This window comes from Ziziphus jujuba, chromosome 2 (genome assembly GCF_031755915.1).
Source record: "Ziziphus jujuba cultivar Dongzao chromosome 2, ASM3175591v1".
NCBI classification, from domain to species: domain Eukaryota; kingdom Viridiplantae; phylum Streptophyta; class Magnoliopsida; order Rosales; family Rhamnaceae; genus Ziziphus; species Ziziphus jujuba.
The window spans coordinates 3,276,110-3,281,950 of NC_083380.1; positions in this window are offsets into that span (position 1 = coordinate 3,276,110).

Sequence of the window (5,841 nt, forward strand, 5' to 3'; positions counted from 1 at the left end):
GAACTACAAATCTCTACTATCATGATTTACATCCATGCAGAAGTTGAAATCTATAAAAGGGATAATAAATTGGAAAGGAGATTTGCATGCCAAATGATCAAAGCTTGCATGCATATATGCAGTCATCCTTAGTTTTCACCAATGGAATCCTAAGCCATAATAGTTTTCACCAATGGAATCCTAAGCCATAACTTCAATAATAATGACCAAAGAGATACAATGAGCAAAGAAAAGCATAAAAAATAGAAAGAGAATGTTTTTGCTGATAATGATTGTAACACCCCGTCCTGAAGTACATCGGAATTTCTTAAATTTGACCAAGGTTGATCAGGTTTGACCATCGTTGACTGATAAGAGATCAAATGTTGACTTTTTTCTTTTGATGGAATTTCACATTGACCGAGGTACCATTACGAAGTAGAAGTTGTCACGAGTCCATAGACTAGTATCACGTTGAAAACGGAGTTACGGTTTGAAAGTTATGGGCAAAACAAGTTGAGGTCCAAACTGTCCAAGGGGTGCCCGAGTTGACTTTTTGTTCATGCAAAATTGAGCTTTGACTTATGCATGGTTGTGAAGTACTCATCGATATGAGTTTATAGACTATCAGCACGTCTGATTTGGACATGTGGTTTGAAAGTTGTGGACTTGTGAAATATTTCCGAGACATCATTTACTATTCATGGATCTGTATGTGTGTGAACAGTGGTGCCACGTGTCAAAAAAGTGGACCCACCCATGAGTGTACGGTGGCACCCACGGGCATTTTGATTGGTTGAGAAGGAGAGGGAGGAGAGAGAAAGAGAAGGAGGAGAGACAGAGAGAAACCTAACCGGCCAACCGCCTTTCACCCATTTCCGGCCACCAGAACAGTACACGCATCATCCTAGCTTGAAGCCCACCTGAAAATTGGCTGGCTAGCCAAAAATCACGGCCAACCGATCGCCAATGTACCCGGATCGAGACATTTTCCGGCGGCAGCGCCAATTACTTCAAACCCAGATTTCTCTCCATTCTGATCTCCATTTGCCTCACCGCCAGTCCCGTTGACTCACCATTTGTAACGGCCCAGTCCACCTGCATCAAGATATTGTCCTCTTTAGCCTAGAGTTCACTCCCTCTCTCCCCCCTGGCCTCAAGGTTTTGTCAAAATGCATCTTAAAGGGAGAGGTATCCACAGCCTTATAAGGACCGCTTCGTGTCCCTCTCCAACCGATGTGGGATGTTAAAATCCTCCCCCCTTGGGGCCCAGCATCCTCGCTGGCACACCGATCCGGGTACTGGCTCTGATACCACTGTGTTAGGACCCATCCAAAATTCCTCACCGGAACCCTAGACAAGCCCTGATCCCAGGGAAACCCTACGGGACCCTCCAATGGAAAATCCAGCAGAACCTCCCCTAAGGGTTGGATTTACCACAAATTCCTGCACTGAAAACACACTTCTATATTCATTCCCTTATTCCTCCCACAATACTACAAATTGATTTCCACAAATTTATAGCACTTCAAATGAATAACAGTAATCCAGTGCATAATTAATACATAAGTGTCCAAGACAGTATATAGAGCTTCATGAAATACTATTAAGTATAGAATACAACAAGGATGAAAGAAATATTACAATTGAAATAAACGAAGACAAAGGTAACTTCTTGAACTACGACAGCGACGAAGATTTGGTTCGCTCCGGAAGAACATCTACCACCCCTTGCACCTAAGGGAACGGAATTTAAAAACGTGAGATGCTAATCATCTTAGTGAGTGACCCTATCTACTGAACACTTTTAATACTGATAATATAACAAATAAAGGAACTTAATTAACACCAACAATTAAATAGATAAAAAAATAATAAACAATTGAAAGTAATAATTTCACTCGAAACCCTCACTATTCACTCTGTTGGAAATGTTCCATTTTTAAAACATTTTCACAAAACCCGTTATTTGTATTTCCCGAAAACCAATGGATCAATTAATTTAATAAACAATAGATAAATACCCCAAATATAAATAAAATGTAATAAAATATAATAAATAATTTTTGAATACTTTGGGGTTTGAAATTTCTAATCGAAAATTTATACTTGACGCACCACACCATATACCAGTGATGCCCTCCGATACCCAGCGTCCCGAGCACCGACTGGCGGGGAGGTTAAAGAGAGAAACTTGCATACGGTACTTCGGCGTCCCGACAGTACCGCTGCTGAAACCGTCATCCAGGCCACGGAGGGAGGCGGCTATGTGCACTATATAAAACTTGTCTGCCCTCAGTCCAATGGCAACTCACGGGAGACATAATAACTTGCGTGCTAACCACATATACAACCAGAACACCAATATTGTATGAGTGCGTCTAAAATAATTATTAAATTTCTTATTACCGTACCGATTTTCCAAAAATCACCGTGGGAAATATACCAGTCTTCAAATTCACCATCCCACATTTTCCTTTAACATTTCCGGTACGAAACCATCGATAACGATATACAAATAATTTTTCTCGTAATGCGAGATTCAACAAATAATATTCCACGGGCATAATTATCAAATTTGAAACCACCAATTTAAACAAATAATTTCCTTAAAATATTTAAACCAATTATGCCCAAAAATAATATTAAAATCCAGATACAATTTATTACTGAAAATACCTTGCGCATGCGTAATAAATAAAATTAAATCGCAATAATAAAAATCGGGGATTTCTTAATAACCCAAAACTCCGTTTAGCACCAGCAAACATATATGTACTTATAAAATAATATTTTTCCACAATTATAATTAAATTTCCACCACATGAGCATAATTCCAGATATCAATTTAACACCAAATAAATATAATTAATTACCCCAAAATATTTTTAAAGGTGGGTCACTCACCTTAAGCACATATATCAATCAAGATCCTCCGCAGGATCAACTCCACTACCCACATGTGCACCTAAAACATCCACAATACACCAAACCAATTATATTAATATTTTAATTAGGTAACACCCAAATGGGTACCCGGGGAGCGAACACAAACGACAACCAAAATTGACGAGTAATATACCGAATCGAAGCTTGAGTGACGAGGATTACAAATCCTGTCTCACTTCCCGGAGATCGGACCCGAGGTGGCCGGAATCTCGCCTGAAAGCTTTTGGGATTCAACTCTTCGATTCTCTCAACCCGTCACGAATTGGAGGAAAAGGACACTGGATTTGGATTCAGGGGGTCGGAATTAGTGGAGAGGGACCAAAGACGAGCCATCGCGGTCACCGGCAACCGTCGCTGCCGGCGGCGCATGCGGTGGCTAGTGGCTGAGATTTTTGGGGGTTTTGTAGCTTGAAGGGAGAGGGTCTCAACGGTACCAGTGGTGACAAGAATGGAGGCCGGAATGTGGAGATCTAGGTGGTTGAAGGAATCGGTGCCGCCATAGGAAAAACCCCCGATCCGGGTGCGTTGCTGGTCGGTTGGCCGTGAAATTTTAGGGTTTGGCCGGGAATGGGGAGGCGCTCCCGTCTAGCCAGGGCGTGTGGTAAGAATCGGCTGGAAAATTTCACAACTCTGATGGCCAACGATTTTCTCTCCCCCTCTCTCTCTGATACGAACCTAGGACGACCTGCTCCTAAACCCGTATTATATTAGTCTGGATCTTTAATTAAGTTCAAGTTCTAATGGAATGGACCTCAACCCCTAACCAACCTATGGTTAGAAACCTTGGTATAATGTAGACACCACAATAGGGGATGAAAAACCTATTGATAAGTTAAGCTAAAACAACCAATTCTCTAATGGTGTTTTAGGTGTTCTCAAAGAACAAAGAGATAATTAATCTCACAAGTATTTTTTCAATCAAATCAAAGTTGTATTCTTATTGAAAAATAAGCCTTTAAATAGGCTTTGAAAGAAACAAAATAAACCCTAAAAACCCTAGATAAAACCGGCCGCACACATAAAGAAACCTAGTTGGCCGCAACTATACTTCCTTTCCTAATCTAAGTTTGATTAATTAATTCCTTTATATTAAATTAGGAATTAATTAATTTACAATAAAATAAAAACCTTCCTAAAGTTATTTGTCCAGAAAATAAATAAATAAAAACCCAAAAAGAAAGAAAGTCAATCGCAAATTAAGTAACGAGTTGACTTTGACATCTAGGCGGAATTATTCAACCGAGCTAACTTATGTCTGCCTGATGTCCGAGCTAACTTATGGCCTATCCGAGCTAACTGATGTCTCTCCGAGCTAACTTGTGTTTGGCCAAGCTAATTGATGTCTGTCCGAACTAAGTTGTGTCTGGCCAAGCTAACGGATGTCTGTCCGAGCTAAGCTGTGTCTGGCCGAGCTAACGGATGTCTGTCCGAGCTAAGTTGTGTTTGGCCGAGCTAAGTTACATCCGATGTCCGAAGTCCGAGATCAGATGTCCGAGATAGTTGATAGCAGAGGTGGAATGTTGTCCGAGGTATAAATGTGCTGTTGATGTCCAAAGGAACTGGTGTTGTCCGAGACATGGATGGACTGATGTTGTCCGAGGTAAAAATGCTCCCCGAGGTGTGGATGTGCTCCGACGTATGGATGCCCTCCGAAGTATGGATATCCTTCGAGACATGGATGGATGTGTGGGTGCGGGCAGAAGAGGTATCCGAGATATGGTTGCCCTCCGAAGTATGGATATCCTTCGAGACATGGATGGATGTGTGGGTGCGGGCAGAAGAGGTATCCGAGATATGGTTGCCCTCCGAAGTATGGATATCCTTCGAGACATGGATGGATGTATGGGCGCGGGCAGAATCACATTATTCCCCTCCTCTTGACAAGGATTTGTCCTCAAATAAAGAGCATCACCTATAGCAAAAAGAGATAAGTCAGCAACATTAAATGTAGTACGAACATTAGACTCACCCAGCAAATCAAACCAAATCAAATTTCCATCTCGACGTAGCATAAGCTTGGACTTCCCTTGCTCGGGAAACCTTTCCTTTCTTAGGTGCAAATCTCCTGGATCAAACACTATCACAACAACGACTAAAAATTCATGCTCATTATAGCAAAAATGACTTTCTTTAAAGTTAACAAATAATCTTTTCCAAATTTTCAAATTGCTACTAAGTAAAGCTCTCAACAATGCAGATAAAGTTCTAAGCAATAAAGACATCTTTAAATAAATATCTTTGAAATTCATGGTCAGTAATGATTGCTTATTCATAATCACTTTATTAACATCACCAAAGCTAAGATAAAAATTTATATTTTTCGTTTCTTGTCTTCCTTTTCCTTTCTCACTCATGGCCATCTCACCTTCCTCACTCTCGGCTTTTACACAAAATTTCTCACTCTTGGTTTTATTAAAATCTCCCCACACAACCTGAGTATTAGAAGACTTACCTTGGATAGCAAGCTCACCTTTTCCCTCTTGACTGGATGGTAGTCCACTTGGACTTTCATTTGGAAAGACATCTCCAAATTCCTTTAAAAGAGAAATCATTGAACTTGGCAATTCAAGTTCTTCAAAGTTAGTTTGATCATTAAAATAATTTTCTTTATAAATCATGATCAGCAAGGGTTTTGTACATTCAATAGCCTTATTAATATTCCTAAAACTCAAATAAAAATTTTGGTTTTTCCTCTCTTTTCTTTCTTTTCTTTTTCTTTCATCGGTTTGGCTCTCATTGGCGGAAATTTCCAGATTTTTTGTGCTCTCGGGTTTGCTCTCTTTTCTCACCCCTCTCTCAGCTTTTTCTTGGTTCTTCGACTCAATTTGGGTTTTAGAAAGCTTACCTTGATCAGCAACCTCAATCTTACCTTCTTACAAGGATGGTGAAGTCGTTGGTACCATACTTGCTTTA